General features: G+C 46.6%; 1 long non-coding RNA gene across 1 annotated transcript; it reads left to right on the forward strand.

Moving 5' to 3' along the window:
• The first annotated feature begins 4216 nt into the window (after nucleotides 1-4216).
• LOC121079064 lies at nucleotides 4217-6435 on the forward strand. The gene is made up of 4 exons (XR_005824851.1): nucleotides 4217-4291; nucleotides 4735-4882; nucleotides 5945-6070; nucleotides 6181-6435. It is a non-coding gene; the product is annotated as an uncharacterized LOC121079064 (long non-coding RNA).
• The last annotated feature ends 16796 nt before the right edge of the window (nucleotides 6436-23231 follow it).

Consider the following 23231-nt stretch of genomic DNA (forward strand, 5'->3'; position numbering starts at 1 on the left):
TTTGGACAAATGTTTCTTCCCTAGTGTTAACTCAGCCTCCGCTGGGCAGCTGCGGGCAAGCTACATGCACTTATCTAACGCAGACATAACTTCTCTGTTCTTTCTAGCCCCCCAAACATGATGTGAAATGCTATTTTAAAATGTTTTATTCTGTAAAACAACATATTGCCCTGCTCTCCATTCACTTTCAATTTTATTTAACTTTCTTCACTGAAATGTGCTCAATGATCTCAGGAAATAATTGGTGAGCTTGTTAGACTAATGGGATTTTTATTTCCAAGGCTATAGATCAAACAAGTATGCCTGAAAATTCATTATACGTGCAGTGTGCACTAAATAATTATTCCTGCCCATGAAAGTGCTGGAGGAGAGACTATGACAAGGTATAGCTTTAAAAAAGCTGCTTGATTTATCGTTTATAAAGCAAAGTTCATATTGGATGTGATAGTTAAATATTCAGCAAATAATCAGTCACTTGATTAGCCCAGGTGCAGGAGGAAAGCCCACCAAGGATGGTGCCTTCTCTTATTTGACTATATTTTCAATCTGGGCCTGAACAAAGCTCCTCTCCCTGGGCTCACTTTCTTGTAGTCATCCTTGCATTTATTTCTACCGCCCCCACACACCTTTTTCTGGGTGAACTTTGCCTTCAGTGTGTTTGAAAATTGCAACTTGTTTTCACAGCTTTATCTGCAAACTGAGATGTCCTAAGGATACTTTTTGTCTGTGTCAGATGGAGTTCTCCACTCTGCTACTCTTCTATCAGGTATTTAGTATGTGCCATTTGTAGAGGTGGTTAAAGAGACTTGAGATTCATTAACACTTTCCATAGAAACACTTTTTTTTTTTTTAATTAAAAAAAGAATACCGTTTTGTGGAAAAAATGATAGATGTCTGGAATATGACAGGAGAGTGAGAAATAAATGAAGAAAGGTGACGGAAAATCAAAAAGGATCAAAATTCTGAGCTGTTAAATCCTTCAAATGAAAATGCTTGATAAATATTGGAAAAACTTGAAAACAAATCCCCAGCATAACTTAAGAATAGGAAGGGGAAAAAAGGTAATTCTCTTTTTTTCAGGCACTGAGCTCAATCTGAAGTAGCATCATTTAAGTGTTTGTTTTTTTTTCTTTTTTTCCCCCAGCCTGTTTTGTTCACCTGGTATTTGCCTTCTGGGTCCTCATTCATGTGGCTGGCTGGCCTGACCCTGAGCAGGCAGGAGGAGGACCAGGAGGAGGCCCTCATCTGAGGCTGCTCCAGATACCCTGTTTTTTTGTCAAGTGCCATTCCTGACCCCGCAGTGTGCTGAGGTTGCACAGAGCACAAGGTAAGGACTTGAATTTAGGTTTTCCAAGCCTAAGGTCTGACTTAAACACTAATCAGATATGAAAATCCATGCTCTTGAGAGCTGTGCTCTTGCCAGCGGCCACCTGGACACAGCCCATGCCCAGCTTGGATGCTCTGCTTGAAGCAGGAGGAGTTGTAGCTGGTTCTGCAGGTTCTGCCCATGGTGAAGTGATCCTTCCTTGCACTCTGGTGGGACATCTTCTGGCTGAATCGTGATGAAGCCAAAGTCACCATGAATGTCACGGCCTAGGATGAATCCTCTTGGTGTTTAATCCAGCGTTCAAGGATGAACTGCAGTTCATCAATCTTGTTAACCATGTGTGTGCTGAGCGATGGGAAGGCAGTGGGTTTGATGGATCACTCATCATGCTACGGAGTAAGTGGATAACTAATAGGTAAGCAACACATTTTTGGCTGGAGTGTGCCTGCTGGGGTGGGGGGAGTGGCTGCATCCATCAGCTCAGGAACACTCCCGGTACCTCATGATGTAGGCCTTTGGGCACACGCTGCTACCAAATGGTTGCAACTGCTTGTGAATAGCTTGCTGGGCAGATCACCCTAGGCAGTTCTTCAGAAGACCACAGCAGTACCTCTTAGAAATCCACCCTCTAGAGCACAGTTTTTGACAAGATGCACATGGTTACTCTGCATACGCATGAGAAACAAGCAATCAAGCATACTAACAACCAGCATCATTAATTACTGGGCACGTCCCTCAGTTGCTTCTGACCTCTGGTCACAGCTGCAAAAACTGTTCACGTGGTGCAACAATTGCATTCAGAGGCTCAGAACATTCCCATCCTTTCATTTGGTGTGTGAAAGGGCGATGACAATATGCAGCCTCACAGGGAAATTCTAAAGCTTGACTAATTATCTGCAAGTGACCATGAAATTCCCAGCTACAACACACTCTGCAAGTGTGAGGTGCTGCTTACAATGCTTTAAGACTGGTGTTGGTTTCATCCATGGTGCTTCATGATGGAATCTCCTCTCCCTCCAAACGTCCATTAGTGAAAAGCTTCTAGATGCCAAATTTCAGCACTGGAAGCCAAAAACAAAAACCAGAGCTGGAGCCCCTAATAAAGTTGGCCAGGAGAAACATTCCCTCTCCTGCTTCCATTTATTGGGCAAGTATTACAATGCAATATGCTCATAGAATTAAATATATATTTGAACTTGTCTTTTTGTGTACTTATGGGTGACAAATTAATTTAAATATTATTTATTCTGTGATTTTCAATAATTCATTGGAGTATGTTCATACCAGTAATTAGAACATGCAAAGTAAGAAACAGAGCTCATATAAATTATTCCATAGCATTCATTATTTATTTGGCCATTTATAGCTGTGCAAAATTTACTGAGAAAATATGTACATTAATTAATACATACATTACAATTTCATTAGTCTTACTGCATTTTTTTTCAACAACAAAAGATACTTAGGATTTGGTGTGTGAACAGCTAGGAAGGTTTGGCTCATGTCTTTTAAATAATTTAGATCTAACAAAGAGTTCTCTGATTGGGATCCAGGAGGAGCCGCTTGTGGGCAGCCTTCTGCTGGCCTACACAAGCAATGGGAAAGATGTTTTATCAAAAGCTGCTGCGTTTCCCGAGACAATCTGAGAGACCAGTTTTTGGCTGTGTTGTACAACTACTGGTGTTTGAATTAGTGTTGAACAAGAGAGAATCCAACATTTCAGGCCCTTTGCTTTAACTTCCTATAGCAGAAGGGTCTGTAGGGGAGCTTGGGTGCAGTTGGCAGGGTGGTGTCATTGCACATCCTTGGCCAATGTATGCCCGGTGGCTGAGGCCCAGGCCAAGGCCCTGGAGAAGACAGACAGGGGGGTCCTGGGGGCTTCGCTGGCCCCTGCTCCCAGCCCTGCAGACTTCGCTCAAGGCTTCTGTGAAGTCATTCCACTTTCAATAGAGTGAGTCTGAAAAAAGTCATGTACATCAACACTGATGCACAACTCAAATGATGGGGAATTTGTGCCAAGTGGATTAAAAAAATAAAACAAAAACATAAATTCTTTTGTAGTTTGGAAGAGGAATGTTTTTAATCAATACCATAAAACCTGCTCACCTTCTTTACGTCGTTAATGTGTCCACAGGATGATGCACCAGGAGATTTCCACATGAGCAAACTCCAGTCAGTGTAAAAAGGCTGTAGATCCACCATGTAATTTAGTGGTTCAGCTCATGCGTAAAAGCTGTTATCTGGGGGTTTAATTATTAAGCAAAAGTGAAATTTCAGCTTTTGGAGAAAGGAGCTTCTTTCCTTTGCAGATTCCAGCTGAGGGCTTCCTCGCTTGGCAATACCGAAGAGGATTTTGCTATGTCCACTTAAGACAACAGCCTCTGAGACATATGCCCCGTGGGAGCCTCACAGACAGCAGTGTATTCAGAGAACACTGTATCTTGGACAGAGACAATGAACTATTCATGGAGAGTAATTCGTCTCATGAACCCAAAGTGTGTGTTTTGGATTGTGAATTACTAACAGAACTTGTGACGAAAACTTGCTGTTAACTCTCATAGTTCCTGCTAGTCCAGAAGCCTGGCGAGTTTCTGGTCAGTGAGGTAATTTGGGTGGACATTGTCAACCTGCTCTGTATTGTTGGCTCATTTCTCATGGTTCTCCCTGTTCCGCATGCCCACGTGTCCCCCGCCACCCACTAGAACAGCTTGCTAAGGGACACACCAACACTGGATATCCTGTCTCTAGTGTACCTTAATCATGTTTGATTACGTGCCCTTCCTGCTCCTGCTAATGAACTTTGAGTGCCTGGGTAGGGGGTAGAAGTAAGGAATTGCTCCTCTTTGTGGCCGTGATGGTGCTGTTTCCCTCTGCAGGGGCTCTGGCTTGCTGTGCTGTGTAATGGGAAGCAGTGATGCTGTGTGTGAAGACTCATCTGGGTTGGTCACTGATGAAGAAAACCTTGTGAGTACGAAGACTTTAAAAGCTCACTCCATCTTTCCAAGCAGACCTGCTCCCACAACAGTATGCTGGTGTGATTTCATGGTTCTTGAATGAACACCACAAATCACTTAAAGGTATTTAGAGTCTAGCCATGCATTTGCTCAGTGGGTGGAGCCCATGAGGGGGGACTGAAGGTTTGGGGAGAAACTGATGGTCTGCTTCCAGGTGGGCCTGCAGGTCTTTGCAGGGCAGCTGGGCGAGAGCCACGGGGCTCTGGGACAGCCGGGCTGCCCATGGCAGGACCCTCCGCATCCACCTGCCTCCACCCTGCAGGGGGGCACAGGCCAGAACCCTCGTAGCCTTCCCCAAATGCCCATCTTTGGGGGTTTTAGGAGCTTATAACCTAACAAAACCAAAGCAGCGCTGAAATTTGTGTGTGTGTGTGTAGTTTTTTTTCTTTGCAGCTCAGCTGCCAAGATGCAAAAAAAAAAAAATAAATTGGTTTGGATCAACAAAAAATACGTTTCTTCTCGCCACAGTGAAACACTGACCAATTTCCCATTTGACTCAACCATCTGTTCTGCAAGCATCTGACACTACATGGAGCCAAAGGTGAGAATCAGAAGGCTGCCAGGCAGGAGCCCTCCTCTTCCTCTTCCCCCTCACTGCCCTCCACCCAGGTAACTCGGAGGTTAGGGCGCTTTGGGGGAAACCCAAGCTTGCTTTTGCCTCCTTTCCTTGCCCAGATGTGGCATCCTTCTCCCGTGGCAGGCTGTTATTTGTAAATGCTTCATGGGTGAAGCTATTACAGGGTGTCTCATTTTGGAGTCCATGTCTCAGCTACTGAGTTAGAAAACAGACTTCCTCCTTATCTTCTGCATTAATGATGCCAACATTGCAGACATGCCTTCCAGAGGAGCCTGGTACTTCTCATGGCAGATGGTGAAGGGGCTGGAAGTCCTCTCAATGAAATGGGGAGGAACAGGTGGGGACACATGACAGAGTCTGTTTTGCCAGTGTCCTTAGTGCAAAACTTTAGCCAACATTATTCTGTGTTTTCTGAAGTTCATGTCCAGATCTGAGGCTGTTTTCGAGAAATGTGGATTTAGTTCTTTATAGAGGAGCATTTATTTTTCACAGTAGAGGGACTCTCCGGAGTATCGTGCTTGAGACAGAGCTTAAAAAATACGGTGCCTTGTCTTTTGAAAATGTTCTGAAGAGCTGCTGCATGGTTTCAGATGAGGGCCACAATTATGCTCTGGAGGTTGTCATGGGGAAGGATGCTGCTCAGTCTTTCTCTTTTCTTTTTACTGGAGTTGGCATGAAAATGGATTATTCTAAGCTGTCTCCCTGTCTTGCTGTCCTGTTTGTCAGGTTCCTGCAGTCACATTCCCTGCTTTTTTCATTTTCAGTTTTCATAAACTGCGCTCCTTTTCCTTGGGTTCTGGTGATTAATTGTGATGACAAGTGGAAATATTCCAAAATAAATCTGTCCTCATGGCCCTCTGCAAAGTCCACTGTGAGAGCTCTGTGCAGCCTTACCAGCTTGGAGGGAGGTGGGGAAGCACAAGATTTATGTCAGAGCAGCTTTCACGTGGCGCCCTGTAATGCTGCAGTTGTTTGGGTAGGGGTTATGTTTTCCCATAAGGAGCAAATAATTTTCATTCAACCCAGGAAACTAAAGGAAACCAGGAGGAAGTCCTGCTTGTCAGGGGCTCCATGGATGTGCAGAGACCAGAGGGAGCTCCAAAGCTGGGCACTGACAGAGCAAGGGTGGGGTCAGAGCCAGAATTGCTCATGGTAATTCTTTTCAATGACTTCCCCACACTCATGGTCTCCACTTTCCAAATATTTTCAGTGCTTTTACAATGCAACACTGTTTTTTTTTGCATGGAAATTTGCCTTTCTAGTGCTGAAGCTGCCTCTCTGCCTGCATCCCAGCTCACTGTGTCTGATCCCAGAGGGGCAAGAAACCCGGCTGTGGACAAGAGCAAATTGCAGCCACCTCCATCTCCATCAGCTTGGTGTAGGAGGGAGGTTTGGCAGGGTGGGCTGTGGCAGTACTGAAGCACAGATAATGCCTCGGCAGCTTTTTGGGTCTTTCAAGCGGTTTTGGTTTTATCCAAGCAGAGTGAAAGATGAAAATGAACTCTAAGGACCACTTCTTCCTGGGGCCTTTCAGCCCTGCTCCTGAGGTGCTGTGCCACTGAGCTGGCTGGATTTTTGGCTCTCCAAGTAAAAGAAAGAAAATAAATTAAGAGAAAACAACAAAGAGGGATGAAGAGGGAGAGTCTAGATTTGAACCAATATGAAACCCATGAGTTGGCGTGCAGCCCAGTAAATATTGGAATGACATTACCTGAGCTTAAAAAAAAGAATCGACAAGTTGTTAAGCTTAATTTGTATCTGTAGTGGAACTGGGGAGCAGACACCATGGAAATATCATTATTTCTTTTAATCATTTTCTTTGGTAACAGAATCAGAAGGAAACAGCTCTGGAGAGACTCTTGTTATATTTTCTCTCTCTCCATCTTTTCTTTCTGATTCCCTCCACTGTTCCCAGCTCTGTCAAGACTGTGACAAACTTAATTACCAGCAAACAGTAGGAAATCCAGATGACATATCACTCTTTTTTTTTTCTTTTGACTTCATAAAGGCTTTCTAGTCTTTAATCTAAAGTGAGTAAGGACAGGGGCCAGATGGTGCTGGTCTCCAAGAACGGCAGCATCTGAATCCTTGAGATCTTCTTCAGAGTCAGAAAGCCAAAGATGTGGATAACTAAAACTTCCTGGGGCTGTGTGTTTCAGGGCTGGAGTTTCAGAAAACATGGTTGTGGTCCTGGGCAAACTGCTCTAGGTGTCCCTGCCTGAGCAGGGCAGTTGGACCAGACGTTCTCCAGAAGTGCCTCCCATCCTCAACCATTTTGCAATTCCAGGAGGGCCAGATTTGCAGAGCATCCCCACTCCTGTCTGGAGGGTTGTCACTCTTCTGGTGAAAGAGGACTAATTGCACTAATTGCAGGAGCGCTCACAGCAGCCACCGCAGAGCTCTGGGTTCTTGCCCCATGCTCCTGGCACCGGGCTAAGGCACGTGTGTTGCTCCAGCCTCAGCCGTGCTGACGCTGGGTTGGCCATAAAACACGAGCTGGGTGATGTGCTCTCAGTGAAGAGGGTTTTTGCCCCCAGGTGGTGCTTCTGGGGGTGTAGCACAACTCCAGGTCGTGTTCAGTGACTGGGTTTTGAATGATTAAAAAGAATTAAAAGAAAACTGCCATAAAATATTTTGAAAGAGCAATATAGAAAAGCTGCCTTTGAAAACCTCAAGGTAAAAACCTCACTTTAAAATGTTCAAAGGCATTTTTTTTTGCTTCAAAATCGGGCCCAACTCAAAAGAGAAATGAGTGAAAGGGAAATGAAAAATGGAAAAGGGTTAATAAGGGACATAAAATGCCAAATGACCTGAAATGCAGACATTTTTCTGCAATCCCTAGGAACAGAAACTTTATTTTCTTCCTCTCAGTGAATCCCAGGGGAGTGGGGATTCAGTGTCCTGCCGAGGTCCAGCGATCACAGATGGGCACGGGTGTGTGCTCCGGTGAATCACGGTTTAGCGGGGTCCATCCAACCCCGTTTGCAGCACAGCAGGGTGCCCTTGCTCTCCCTTCCCATGCTCAAGAAAGCAATCATCCATGCGTAGAAGGCTACCGCTCAGCAGCTTTGGCAGGGGCTCTGGCAGCCTTGGGCAGAGGTCCAAGGTTTCCTGGTGGCCCCTCTGCTGTCCTGCTGTGAGCATCCCTCCTGAGCCAGGAGGGAGAGGGATCTGCCAAAATGCTGCTGCTCTTTTTATTTTATTTTTTTTTCCAGGGGGGATTAAACACAAAAGAATTTAATTTCCAACCTCGAGGCAGCTTTCTCTTTTCCTCCCCTCTTCTCTAAACTACTAATGAAGTGGAGCAGCTCAGATAGAGCCATTTCTCTTTGCTGTAAACCAGACCACAGAGAAATCACTAAACATCTCATTTACCCGTCAGTCAAACAAAGCTGAGCGTGGTGCTAACTGCTGTCAGGATGCCCGTGCCTTTCCCAGAGGCGTGGATGATCCTGAGCAGCTCTTCGGATCTGGGGTTTTGCTGCAGGGGGGTCCAAGCTAGAGGCCCTTGGAGGAGGCAGCTGGGGGGAGGCAGGGATGGGGTAATAAGCCGAGTGACCCCTGAGGGACATCTGGGGAAGGAGATGGGGGGGACAGGGAGTCTTGGAAGTTTGCTGCAGCCTTGGAAGACCCAAGGAAAGGAGCATTACCACGAGTAGAGCAGCTCTGAGTTGGCTGGGGTCCCTCCTTGGAGAAAAGGGCAGGAGGGAGACTGTGGTTCCCACTGCTCTGGGCTGCAGGAGGTGAGGGAGGGCTTGGTGGCTGCTGAACTTCACTGTCATTGTGAGCAACCACACCAACCCCCTCTCCAGGGGCACCTTCCCTGTGAGATGTGAAGTTTGGTACTTTGCACAGGTTATCTTCACCCGTTCGTCTCTCACCAAGTGGCAGTGCAGAAGCTGAAAGCGTAAATTACTTGTAATGATTGTAAAGTTTATTAGGAGTGAAATAAGTTGGTGGTGTCTGTCTGCTTGCTGGTGGTACGAAGGAGGCAATTGCAGGCAGACAAGTGGTCATCTTCAATGGGAGGTGGCTGGATACAGCCCAAAGCTGGCAGGGCTACTAACATGCAGGCAGGCTTTAAAACAAGCAGGGTGGGAACCTCGGGCACTGGCCATGCATGTGTCTCTGGGCTGAGTGATGATGATGAGGAGAGATGTTCTGCAGCGAAAAGCATCGCGTGAAAGGCACGGCCATGACTGGAGCCCCCAGCCAACAGCAGGAGCAGGCACGAGGTACCAGAGCTATGCAGGAAGGCAGACTAGGTGACCCCCAAGGTCCCTTCTGGGGGATTTTACAATGTCAGTTATTCTTTACTTAGCACCCATTTCACCTGCTCGTTGCTCCCTGCTGGCACCAACTATGTGCTCAGAAGGGACCATGGGTGCCTTTGGCCACTGGAAGGGATGCAGGGACCTCAGCCCTACCAGGGAGAGGTGGAAGGGAGAAAGACCATTTGAGTGAATGTCTCTATTGCCTTTCTTTCAAAGGAAATTTCTGGAAACACCTCCAGGGAAAAGGTATATACTTTTGTGCATGTATGTGTTAAATTTTACCATTTTGAATGGAAATTTTTACTCTGGCCACAGGGTAAAGCAGCAGCACTGGGAGTCCAAATGCTGTGGGTGTCTGAAGAGTCCATGAGCACTGGGGTGAAGGTGCTGGGGTCGCTGTACTTCTGCTTTTCAGAGTCCAGACCAATCCTCCGAGCTCAGGTGAGCCAGCTGCGGCCTGGATTGTGGGGAGCTGTGCTCCTGCTTCTGCAGAAGCAGGGAACCCCCCCTCCACTCTGTCCTCCTGCCACCCCACTGACTTATTCCAGCCACCCTCTGACCTGCCCAGGCTGTGTTTTGCATCACCGTTATTTTGCACAGCTTTGTCCAAAAAAAACCCTGGCATTTTCTTCCTTTTGCCAATGAAGACAAAGCTAATGTCGCTCTCAAATTAGCACCAGTGAATTACGAGTGCGATGTGTTTGTGTTTCCAGGTTACTTACAGATAAAGGCAGCAGCAGTGACCACCTACCTGCTAAGGGCTGCAGGGATCTTGCATTTGGGGGTGGTGGAGTGGGTTGGTGAATGTGTGTGTCCCAGTAAGCCAGCACGTGATCTCCTCCCCACAACGTGACACAGCCTGGAGTGTAACGTGGTTTTCCTGCATTGCACGGTCGTTTCGGGGGGCTGCTTCCACTGCAGCCATGAACAGAGGGAGCATGGTGAGCCCTGCCGGTGGGAGACACATTTTTGCTTGCTGCTGGTGGTGGTGATAAAGTTCCTGTGGGATGAGCTGCACAGCTTAGGGATGGACTGGAGATAATAACCAGGGCTCCAAAGGTCTTTAATCACGAGAGTGCCAAGCAGCTGAGGGGGTCCCTGCAGGTCTCTGCAGGTCTCCGAGCTGCTCGCAGCTCCTGTTATCTCACCTGGCATGTGGGGAGAAGAGCCACCGGCAGCTGCAGCACTCGGTGGCATTTGTGGCTAAGTGGCTTGTTTTCCTGCCTGCAGACCAGCTTCAGATTAATGATGTTTTCTGCAAAATGTACACCATTTACCCCCATTATGAACCCTCTCCTTGCCAGGAGAGCGCTCTCATAAATGAAGCGATCAATGTCTATGCTGGGTGGTTGTGCTAGCTCCCAGCCAACATGTGGCTGTGTCCCTATCATTATTTTAATAATACAGCCTGGGCGGCCCACTGCTGTTCAGGACGTGCCGAGATCTGCCACACAGACACCTCCTTCCCCTGTGCTCTCTCTGATGGAGATGGACTGCAGTGGTGGGGCCGAGCTGTGCAGCTCTCTGCAGGTGCCTGCAAGCACTCAGCTGTGCCACGAGACACCCTGCCAGTGCAGGGGCTTTGCAAACACGCACCAGGCACTGCAGGATGTATACAAACCCCAAACTCTAAACAACTGCACTCCCTTCTGGAATATTTTCCCCAAACCGACTATCTCCAGAGCTGCAGCCTTGCAGAGCAGCCCCTGCCTTTGTGACTTACGGGCCAGCTTCTTTCTCCTCCAGCAAATCTGTTTTCTGCCAGTGTTTGTTTTTCTGGGCACTGCTGCAGCTCAGAGCATGGCTAGGGCCTCGTGCCAGCCACGTTTCAGTAAATCATTACACGTAGCAGGATGAGGCAAAGAGCTAGGACAAGAAGACCATGGACAGTTTTGGCTTTGGGCTGTTGATCTCGGAACCCTCTCAAAGCATTAAAAAATCTGTTTGGCTGAAATCTTGGACTCCTGTAAGATGAAGAGGCAGCCCAAGGGTGAACACTTAGCAAGACTTAGCAATTGTTTCACTGCCCATTGGTTTGGGTGCAGGAACCACTGGAGAAATAAATGGCAGAGGTGTTTGGCACAGCTGGGGCACGTGCCACACTTCCAGACTTCTTAAAAAAAACAAAACAAACAAAAAAACCCACCACATTTTGTTACTTATAATTAATGAAATGAGGCAGTAGATGTGCAAAAGAAGAAAACAAATCTAAAATTCTCTCCGAAGCAAACAAGTTACACCTCACAATTTTATAAACCCCCCCTTTTTTTTTTTCTTTTTCTTTTTGATCTCACCAGACTCCACTCTGGCTGGCTATGAATTTAACCTGCTCCCTCTCTCTCTCTGGTCCTGCCTGTTCATGGCACAGCCTTAGGCCAAACCTGGCCTTCAGCAGCCCAGGGGACTGCCTTTCCTTCTCCTTTAACCTTTAAACTAGGTCTGTGTGTCAGGGAGCAGTCTCACATCACAGGCAGGAGCTGGGTGGGTACTTCAGGAACCATTTTTTCCTTGAGATGTGGGACACCGATTTGCAGAATGAGCCAAAGGCACGTTTTGCCTTTCAGTTGTGTTTTCTGCAGAGTCAGGCATTATTTTTTTGTTCACTGAGGCTGATGGCAAACTTGTATTTTGAGACATCATTGAAAATGAGGCTGAAAAGAGTCCAGCTTTGTGATCCGGGGCATCATTGTCTATGTGATATTGTAGCTGAGAGAAAACTTTTACCCTGTGCTTCTAGGTCTCGCTGGTGGAGACTGCTCCCTCTTCATGCTTCATTTTCCCACTGTCAGCGTTTTCTACCACCTGCCTTGTTCTCTGTTCGCCTTGAGCTGAGACAAATTGCTCTGAAAGCCGAAGCCATGTCTGTTGTTGATCTCTCCTCTACACTAAGCAGGTTTGAAGCTCTCCTGGTAGGTGATGCTCCTTGCTGATGTGTACTGGATCTCAAAACAGCCTGTACCTTCCCTGAGCAGGCACTGGGGTTTGTTCTGGGAAGAAGACAGCCTACCTTTCCCCATATATTAACAGGGAAAAGCTGGAGGCTGTCCATCCTCTGGGGCGCTCAGAGGTGGCCTGGGAGGAGAGGAGATGCTCCCAGCACTGCCAGCAGCAACTGCAGGAGATGGAGCAGCACCTGGCCCTGAAAGGGGACATCAGGCAGGGCAGGGGGACATCGTCATGCACGACCCTGACCTCAGGAAAGGTCAGGCTGGGCTCACCAAGGTGTTTGCAAGTGGCATCTTTCGGTAGGTATCCCTGTCTAATATGCACCTGCAATTTTCTCCTTTGTTCTGACCCCAAGAGCTGAGTTATAAGGCTCTTAAAGCATGCTCATAAATGAAAGAGTAAGAAATGGATCTAGGCTGTGCCTGATCAATAGCAAGCATTACCTGGTAGCAGTGGTTCTTGGAAACATAGAAAGACCTCATGATGTTCCTGCTCTTTGGGGAACAGTTTCTCCGTGGGCAGTTTGGTTTTCTTGCACAGAAAACATATTGCTTTTAAAAGGTCATATTGCTGCTCCATTTTACTGTGGGGCCCCAGGGGTTTCCCCCTTCCTACAGCCTAGGTTTGAATCATTTAAAACGAGCAGCTCTTGAGCCAGGGAGGCCCTGGGGAGATGGTGGCGAGGGCTGGTTCGCTAATCCCTTCCAAGGGAAAGTGCAGTATTTTGAGGGGAAAATAAAAAATAAAAATAAAAATAAAAAAGGAAGGAAAAGAAAAGAGTTGCACAGCTTTCCTGGCTGTCATTAGTGTAATGAGGAAATGAGGACAGTCATGTTGCTTTACTGCTCTGTAGGCAGCACATGCGAACTGTCCTGAACTCACCTCCTTCCTGGGCTGTCACCCTCACTGTCAGCTCACCCCGCACCTCCCGAGCCCGTGGGTGGGATGGGATGGGATGGGGTGGGATGGGATGGGATGCTGTCCCCAGCCCGCAGCCTCAGCTTGGCTTGGAGCCATAACGGCCCTGCCATTCAGCGGCAACTCTGGCTTTTGCTGATTTTATTTATAATATCTCATGGCTTTATGTTTGATGCCCACCCTTTGCTGGACTGCAGGTATTTGCAGCAGTGTCTCTTCTCGCTTTGGTTTGTGTGTATGGCCGTAACTCTCAGCTAGACTTCAACATTATAGATACAAGCCTTGTGAATTAGATATTATAGCAGAAGCGGCTTATGAGAGCCCTGTGTGAATCCTTAGCTGCTCTCTCCACACCCAGCATAGCTGAAGCCCATCCGGGCTGTGCAGTGGCATCAAGAAGAGATACAGCAAAAACAAAGAGGGACACATGAAAAAGGACATAAGAAATTGAAGAAACAAGCAGAGCATGAGAAACATAAACAGCAGCAGCTGAGCACAATTCATTCCAGCCTTCCTCAGTAGCTGAATATGCTTTTCTAAACTGCTAGTTAATTTTTCACATCGCCGTGCAGTTACTACGTTACTGTGCTTGGATTTTCACCCTGGTGTATAGCAACAACTTAATTCCTGTGGAAATACAGAGGAGATCCATCTCTACCCAGACCTCAGCTCACCGTACATCACCTCCCACTGACAGCCAGAACCTGGTGGAAGTTTCTTGTTCTCCTGGAGGAGATCTGCTTTCTGAAGCAAGTGGTAATTCACGTTCCCTTGCTGGCTTGACTGGATCCACAGCTTGCTGCTATGCTGCTCTGGAAGTCACTAGTGTTTGTCAGATACATAATTTTTCCATTAAGAGGAAGCCACCAGGCTGTTCCACAGGCAGCACAGGAGGTGATCGTCCCCTCTTTGGGGTCACAGCTCTCACCCTTGGAAGGAGCAGATGCTGTATTCCCAGGCTGATTTTGTGGGGAGGGCTAAACTCATGGCACTGCTCCACTGTAAGCTGTGCACAGCCACATGTTAGTTCAACTGTATGAGGAAGAGGTACTGAAGAATGAGGTTTTTGCACTTTCTCGGGCAGCTGGGGCCCTCTTGTCCAAAATCTTAGGCTGTACAGTGTCCAGCATCAGCTATTCCAGAAGACAGCATAAAAAAATCCACAGTTGTGGGTCCTCAGGGTGATCCTTTCTGCTCTCAGCCCTAACTTTAAGGATAAGCTCCCTTCTCTAATTCCATTTTGCTAATTACACCAGGTACCACCAGCAGTTATACAGAACACTATGGACATTTTTCAGTGTGATATTCCTGGCCTCTGGCCTCCCTATGGCACGAGGTTCCACATTTAATCACTGTATAGAAAAACAACATTTCTTTCTGGTTTTGGACTCTGTCACTCTCAAGCAGCACTGAAACACCATCACTCCTCCACTGGCAAATGGAGACGAGCAGTTCCCATGACACCTCCTTTGTGCTCATCACTTGTGCTTTTAAAAACCTTGTTCCTCTACTTGGTTTCGATGACATTAAACAAACAATGGACTTTCCAGTGCCTTTGCTTCAAACTTTTCAGAGGATATTTGATATGATATTTGACGTTCTTGCCTTCCTTTTGACTTCTTGTACCGGGGGTCCCCCCCAAAGATGCCTTGGTGAGGTGACCCTCTTTGCTCACCCTGTTATTATGATTGATTCCCTGCTGCCTGCAATAACACTGCCTGGTGAGAAACAAGCATTGAGAGAAAATTAACTGAGGCATCCAAAATATCACTGGGCTTGCCCCTGTCTCTGGATGGGAAGATGAGGAGGTGTTTTCTTGGAGACACTTGCAGACTTGGTGCTGTCCTGAACACCCAGGGGAGCTGGCTGGGTCCCTGCGGGGTGCCCCCAGGGATGTCCCCAGCGGCAGAGGCACAGCATCCCCCTCTTCCCACCCAGGAGCTTTGCTGGAGAGCGTTGGTTGTTGGCCATGATGAGCAGAGCCACCTGCAAGGTGTTCATCTCCCCTTCCACAGGGTCACGGCAGCCAATTCAGAAGCCTATTAGATTTACTCGGAGCTGTTTTGCCTCTCTCAGTGTGCACTATTTGTTTCTGTCTCATTAGGCTGGCAAACTAGCACAAAGTCTATAATATTTCTTACACTTGCCTTCCATGACAACAGTACTTAGAAAAAGTACATCAATTGGAAATTAAAGAAATTTAGTTAAAAAACTTGTAGGAAGGAACCAACAGGAAATATCATATAAAGCAGAGAATAAAGATGACAGAAATAAAATTGTTTGACAAACATTAGAATCCACATTAAAAGTGGAGAAAAGAAGTACAAAAGCCTAAAAAAACAGGGTAAAAAGCAATGCTTGACTTCAAAAATGAAAAATATCAGGAACATGACAAATGATTTCAGATCTGATCCTATCAGAAAGAAAGAAATATGATTTCAAAAGAGAGAAAGAAGCAGTTAGACACTTTTCTGAAAGGATGTACAATAAAAGATTTGAAAATTGTATCCTCCAAATTACTTTGAAGAATGGCAAAAGAAAGGGATACATATTAATATACACTAACCCTGCAATACAAAATGTTCTGTCAGTGAAAAAAAATGTATTTTGACAGGTGTATCAAGATTTACCAGCAAACTCAGTGACCCCATCAAAAAAAACAAACAAACAAACAAAAAAAGAAAGCTGTAAAGAATCATTTTAAAATAGCTATAACAACAGACTAGGAAGATCCTGGATGCAAACAGCTCACAATTATCTCTGTGGTTGGAAAAAGATCAAACCTTATTTCTGTGCTATTTTTACAGGAGGCAAAGTAGGACAGTCGTATCGTGCTGCTCCAGATAATAATGCAAACAAAGGGTACTTGAGAGCACACGGTCGAATACAACACCGGCAAGCCATGAGCTATGAACCAAGCCACAGCATGTCTCCCTGATTTGTAGGGATTTCTGGAAATGTCTGCCCCAAGAAATAGCAATCCCGTGGAAGCAAGGAGAGATGCTCCTGGCCGTGGCCCACCATGACCATCCCTGGAGCTGTGAGCCTCCAGGACTGCACAGGACTTGGCCTTTGACCATACAGAGAGCTCAGAAGGGAGATTTACAGCAGGAGGAGGAAAGGCACTTTCTCCTCCCAGAGGCAGAGCTGAGCCAGATGTCCCCAAGGTCTGTGGTGTAGGGATGGCCACCAAGCCTCGACAGTGGGACGTTGGCTCCTGGGGCAATGCTGTTAATAGCTGGGGGCAGCACTTTAAAGGCAGGCGGCCTCATGGTGTAGACAAACACATTTCTCCCATAACGTCTTTACAGTTAACTTTCCCAATCAAAATTAAAAATGAAAAAGCTGATGGCAGATGAGGAAAACAATATGTGGATGCTACAGTCAAGTTACCTTTGATTGCATTGTTGTCATGCCATAATATGTGTGCCTTTTATGAGCGATCCTGATTGCCAGGCCTCATGTAGCCATGTAAAGCTGGATGTTTATTTGCAAAAACTAGTTGCCCCTCGGGCCCCCGGTTCTGAAATTCAAATGCAGAATAACTGGGAGAGTCCGTAGACTGCCATTTGCATACCGGTGATACGCCTAAAATGTTTATGAAATTCAGTGAATAACACCCTGTGCCGCAGTTAAAGCTGGAGGCCAAATGAGATGGCTGTAATCCACTCTAACCTTGACGTCATTAAACTGCAAATTGAAACACAGTGAAATTAATCTACCAACTGCACTTAAATGGTAGCAATGCTTTGCAAATATGCTGTGATAGTCTAAAGCCTCAGCATTTGCGTTTGGGTGCTATAACTGACTGTGGACAATCTCCATTCAGAAACCATCTATGGTTTATAACACCTGCCCTGCAGTCTCCCTGCCAAGAAGTATGACACAGATTCTCTCCTCTAAAATGAAGTTTCCAGACCTCAAGGACTGGATATTGCATCATCATTCTCTCGTGAAAGCCTCAAGATACGCTATGTGGAAAAAAAGACATCTGTTTGGGATCAGTCGGTGGGACAGTAGGAAGACAATCTGAAGAAAGACACGAAAGGTCAGAGGCTTTCCAAAGAGGGGGATATATGGGATGGCTGATAACAACAAATTGCCCCAACAAGTCATTTTTATTAATCTCAGCCTACAGTTACTGGGAGGCTTTTCTTTTAGAAAGAAAAGCTCCCGCTCTCCATGGCCTATGATGGATTGATGTGAAGGATGGGCTGCTCCCCGCCACCCTTTGAGCCATGTGTGAAGCAAACAGGGACCCCACGGAGGTTTATCATAACTGAAGCCAGGGAAATAAGCAAAATAAGACCCAAAGCTTAGACAAAGCAGAAGAGAGAAAACAACTCACATGGAAAATGAAGACCCAAAGAAGATCACTACATTTGTGTTTCTCATTTACCTCTATGGCCATGCTTGGAGTTCAGGTACAGCTTTAGCAATTAAGAGATTAAATATCCACACACAAAAGATTAGATTTAGTCAGTCATGTGTTTTCTGTTTTCTGACCTTTTGTTTCTCATTTTAATTGCATTTTCTAGTTCTGCAGACAAATTGAAAAGGTCGTGAGTGGAGGCTGTTGCTCTGCTCACCATGCGGTCCATGGCAGGTCTTGAGGGGGAGCAGCTACAGGGTGGTGCTGGGTTCTTCAGGCAGTTTAAAGAAAAAAGAAGGAACATACAGGCTTGGAATGAATTTATCAAAATTGCATCAGTTAACATATAGGAAAAAAATGTAAATGCTATGGATAAATTAAACTCAGATGGATTATGGATTATTTCACATTGCAGTGTGACTATCTCCTTGGGTTTTCAGATTGTTCCTGTGCAAGTTTCTGAATCCATTGGCTAAATTTCAATCAGATCTTACAGAGCAGGGAAGAGGTTTCAAAGGTAATTACATTCTTACAAAATGTGAAAAAAATAGGCAACTCAATAAGAAAAAGGTAGTGTAAGTATCCCAACAGAGAGAAAAATCATTGTGTGAGCTCGAAGTCTAGCAGGCACCAGAGAACTGGATGAGAGCAAATGCCGTTATAGACGTACAAATTCCAGACAAAGCTTTTGGTTGCAGCTAGGATCTGCAACCTGTCACGAGACATAAACCTGCTCCATCTGCTCCCCTGCTCAGGGATCACGCATTGTCGAGGGAGAGGTGTGCTCATCTTGCTCCTGACACAGGGTTGGGGGAGTCCCTTCTCACCCACAAATGCAGATGGAGCATCTCTAACTACCTCAGCCCAAAGTAACACCTGCATCAAGCTGTACTGAGCAGGAGACAGCACCTACAAGGCAGGAGGAGCACAAGAGGAGGCCGTCACCCTACTCGAGTGCTCTACAGACAGAGGCCCAAGCCTTGATTCTGGAGAGCTGTTGGCCCTAGTCTACTTTCTGCAAGAGCCTGGAGTGGTGTTTTCTATTATTCAGAACAAAGAGAGTAGATGAATGCAATCAACATTGGAAGATTGATCTGTCAGTGTAAGTTATTTATTCTTGGTCTATAACTACACTGAGCACTGAAGATTCATACTACTCTGCTCATTTCAATGCAATTTTTTTTTTCAAACAGTCATTTCTGGGACCTTTTCCTCAATACCCCCTCAGAAAATTCAACAGAGTTTCAAAACATATCTGGAAAAGGGACTTCACACAGGCATTTTCTGGGTAGTTCAAATTACCTTAGCTTGGGTTGCAATGATTTTGTTAGAAATAAACCCAAAATTTCAAGGCAGAAGTTTAAAATATGTTTGCCACCTCCCCTATACAACATTCCATCTTTAAAAAACAAAGGAGTAAACCTCTCACTGGTGTGTTGTTGGGCAGAAGATAGAAAGGTGCCTGTGTCCTTTCTGCCCTGCTTCACCTCTGCCATCCCCAAGTATGTCACTGGCAGGAAAGCTTCTCCTAGTGGATTGAGACAATCGTTCAGGTGTGGTTATGTCCACACGGACAATCATCCTGAGCACAGGACTATTTGCAAGGAGAATAATAGTTCCCACAGTTCACTGGCTGAAACACTCCCCCGGTACATCAGGCATGTAAATCACCTCTCAGCCTGAAGGAATATCACGCCACAGCACGACAATCTCACCACCCCAACCCTGGGGAAACTTGGATGTTCACCACCTCTCCTGGGACCACCAGATCACTTTGCAGAGCAGTGAAACATGCAGGCACGTGCAGATTCCCTTATTATGTTTCTCCACGCTTAAGTCTAACACCTCCTCATGGGATCCCAGAGAGCACTCAGCTGTGCTAATGAGAAGGTATCACAGCTCAACAAGTGCCTGACTTGCTAGGGCAAACAAAATATTGGCTGGAACTAATGCAGAAAAAGATGGCCCTGGTGTCTTTTTTTCTTTTTCCTTCCTTCCTTCCTTCCTTCCTTCCTTCCTTCCTTCCTTCCTTCCTTCCTTCCTTCCTTCCACCTAAACCATCTGTACTATGGGTTTTGAATTCCTTCATCTGCATAGAAGGGAACTTGATTTATTGAAGTTGGAAAGCTCACAGAGAAAAAAAGGCTGTGAAATTATTTTGCATCTGACATGATCATTAGTAGTATTATTTCTTCTGGAGCTGGGAAGGACACTTATAAAACATCTAACAAGCTGCTAAGGAGATTGCCTAAAGCACTGATTTTTTAAATCTGCTGCTAGAGCCTATTCTTTTGTGCTCTGTACATATTTCAAGTTCCAGTTTCTTTACATGGGAGGGACTTCAAATGAAATTTCCGAAGCATTTTTCTGACAGTTCAGTGGGTGTTCTCTTCAAATACTGTCCCTATGTTACCTGCTGATCATGTGTTATACAGATGACATAAGCCAGTACAATCCAAGCAAGTGTATTTAGTGTGTCCAGACCTCCTGGTTTGCATTGCAGAGGGGCAATAACCCCCTCAGCACACATGCATCTTGCAAGTCCTCCAGATCTCTCTCCCACACTGCAACTAAGCACAGCTAGCCAAGTGTCAGCCTTCCAGCTGAGGACACTGTTGGGGGGGTTTCTGGGGTCTCCTATGGGTAACCCCCTATTGCCTTCTTCAGCCAGGAACTGCGCTGTGGTCCCACCTGTCTAGGAGTCCTGGTGCAGTAACAAGGAGTGGTGGTAGAAGGCTGGTGGCGCTTCCTCAGGGGCCAGGCGGCTGTTTCACACAGCTGCTCAGTTCATCCAGGTCTCAGCAGAAGCAGATTTGAAGGGCAGTGGAGACCAGCTTGTCCCCCTGAAAGCTCTGCTCGCAGAGTCAAGTGTCTGGATAAGCACGTCCCCGCATGAGACACTGCATGCCTTCTCCTCCTGCTGCAAGAGGAATTGGAAACAAGCAAGAGGAATTGGAAACCATGGTGCAGTTAGACAAATATGACTGATTGCTATCATGGAAACGACAGACATGGAGAAGGCTGAGGTACTCAACAACTTCTTTGCCTCAGTCTTCACTGATAGTTAGGCTTCCCAAGTTTTTGCTTTCCTGAACCTGTAGATGGAGGCTGGGGGAGCAAAGTCTCACCCACTGTAAGTGAAGAGCAGGTCTGAGACCACCTGATGAAAATAAACACAAGTCTATGGGGCCTGATGACATTCATCCCAGGGTCCTGAAGGAATTGGCTGATGTAGTTGCCAAACCTCTCTCCATCATATTTGAAAAGTCCTGGCAGTCAGGTGAAGTCCCTGGTGACTGGAAAAAGGGAAACATCACTCCCCTTTTTAAAAACGGTAGAAAGGAGGACCCAGGGAACTTCAGACCGTTGAATCTCACCTCTGTGCCTGGCAAGATTATGGAAAAGATCCTCCAGGAAGCAATGTCGAGGGACATGCAAGACAAGGAGGTGATCTGAGACAGCCAGCACGGCTTCACCAAGGGCAAATCATTCACTTGGAGCCCTGCGTCCAGCTCTGGGGCCCCCAGCACCAGGAGGATGTGGGACTGTTGGAGCGGGTGCAGAGGAGGCCACGAAGATGCCCAGAGGGCTGGAGCACCTCTGCCGTGAAGAAAGGCTCAGAGAGCTGGGGCTGTTCAGCCTGGAGAGGAGAAGGCTCTGGGGTGACCTCATCACAACTTTTCAGTACTTGAAGGGGGCTTGTAAAAAAGATGGGGAGCAACTCTTTGCTCAATCAGATATTGACAGGAGGAGGGGGAATGGTTTTAAACTAAAAGGGGAGATTTAGATTAGAGGTTAGGAGGAAATTCTTCACTCAGAGGGAGCTGAGGCACTGGAACAGGTTGCCCAGAGAAGCTGTGGATGCCCCATCCCTGGATGTGTTCAAGACCAGGTGAGATGAGGCCCTGGGCAACCTGATGTGTCCCTGTGTATGGCAGGGGGGTTGGAACTAGATGATCCTTGAGGTCCCTTCCAACCCAGGCCATTCTATGATTCTATGAAGCAAAGCAAAGAGCTTGGAAGCTGTAGCTGGCCAGATCTGCACTGAGAAACTGTATCTCTGGTTAAGGGAACTGTGACTTGCCTTGAGCAGGAACTGCCTTTCTAATGGTAAGTGTGGAGTTTATTATCAGTTATCGTAGCTCTCACCTGGCACTTTTCATAAGCAGATCACAAAGCATTTTGCAGAAAAAGGTCGGTATCATGATCCCCATTTTAAAGACGGGGAAGCTGAGACACAGAGCTGAGCCACCTCAGAGAAAGTCCCCTGCAGGCAGCTGGCAGAACTGGGGACAGAGTCCCACAGCCTCCAGGTCCAGCCCAGTGCTCCGGCCTCCCTATTACCATCATTAGCAGTGGGAAGACTGCCTCTAATTGGTGTCAGATCTCTGAAAGTGGAAGGAGCTGTCGCCATGGATACAGCATCCACAGGCTCTCCTCTGGCTTGGCTGGAGCCCTTCTTTTCCACAATAGCTCTGTGGTCTTCAAACATCAGTGCAATAACGAGAACGGAAACAGGCATTCATTTGCATCCAGTGCAAATGCTCAAGATGTGATACAAACACAGAAAAACTAGTTAGCTGTAGCCCTCTTAGATTAGCTGATCTGGTTCTTTGATTTCTCCAGCATGGACTGGAGCAGACCTTTGGGTCCAGTTGCCCTCCATAACTCCTGCACAAGACTTCTGCTGAACGCGTGCCCTGCACAGCACAGCAGCACCTGTGCCCTCCACATCCCCACCCCAGGCAGTGTCTTTCCCCAGCTATAGGTGGTCTCAGCAGTGATAGGAAGAAAGACCCATCTCCCAGCCACATGCACACACACCCCCCAAGAAGATTTCAGCTGCAGAGGGGCAAAGCTGAGCACTCACCTGCAGTGCTGAGGAGTTCACTGCCAGCCTACAGACAAACATATTTTTCTTCCTTAACCATTGTAGTTAAGATGAGTACGACCAGGAAAAGGAAAAACAAACAAACAAACAAACAAAAAAAACTCACAACAAAACAGAAACAACAACATCTTTGCTACCCTGACCATCAGTGGCCAAGCAGCAAAGGATTCTCCAGTTCAACACCATCAGCTTTCTGAGTTTCTCTGCATGAATTGTGCTGCCTATGAGCAAAAGGTAATGTTAATACCCATTCTGGCTGCCTTTTCTTGTCCCCCTCTAATTTCTGATGTTGACTGTTCATCTTTATCTTCCTTACAGGCACAGGTGCTCTGTAGCTTTGGCCAAGGAAGGCAATATTGGGCAGTTGTCACCGTAACTACCCAGCTGCTGAAACCCAGGTGCACAGCAGTTATGCCAAACTCTGCAGCAGGCAGACAGATATCATGCTCGTCACACCTTTCCAAGATAGAAAGGCTCAGTCAATACTACGAAGGATCTGAGCAGCAATTTCCAAGCAGTCTCTGCTCCCCCGTGACACAAAGCACTAGGACATGCCTTTTGGTCCTAACCTCAGCAGACCTGTACCATGAAATTGCTCGCTGTTTTCTGCCTCTGTAGGAGCTTTTCTTCTGCCAAGAGGGCTTAGCAAAACATCCTGCTTTCAAAAAGAACTAAGTGGTAAAGAGAGGGGGTAAGAGGGGACAGCAGCAGTTTCTTGGAAGTCAGTATGGTTTTGAACGGCTTTCTGCAGGAGTTCAGGGGTTGAGTCAGGTTGATGCATCTGCCTCTTTGTAATCAGTTCTTCTCTCCTCTGAAGGCAGCTAAAGGGAGCTAAGAGAGAGGTCCAGCTGCCTGGCTTTCTTCTGCAAAGCAGCTCAAGCTCAGCACAGGAGCAGAAACATGAATGTCTTC

The sequence above is a fragment of the Cygnus olor genome, chromosome 16 (genome assembly GCF_009769625.2).
Source record: "Cygnus olor isolate bCygOlo1 chromosome 16, bCygOlo1.pri.v2, whole genome shotgun sequence".
NCBI classification, from domain to species: Eukaryota; Metazoa; Chordata; class Aves; order Anseriformes; family Anatidae; genus Cygnus; species Cygnus olor.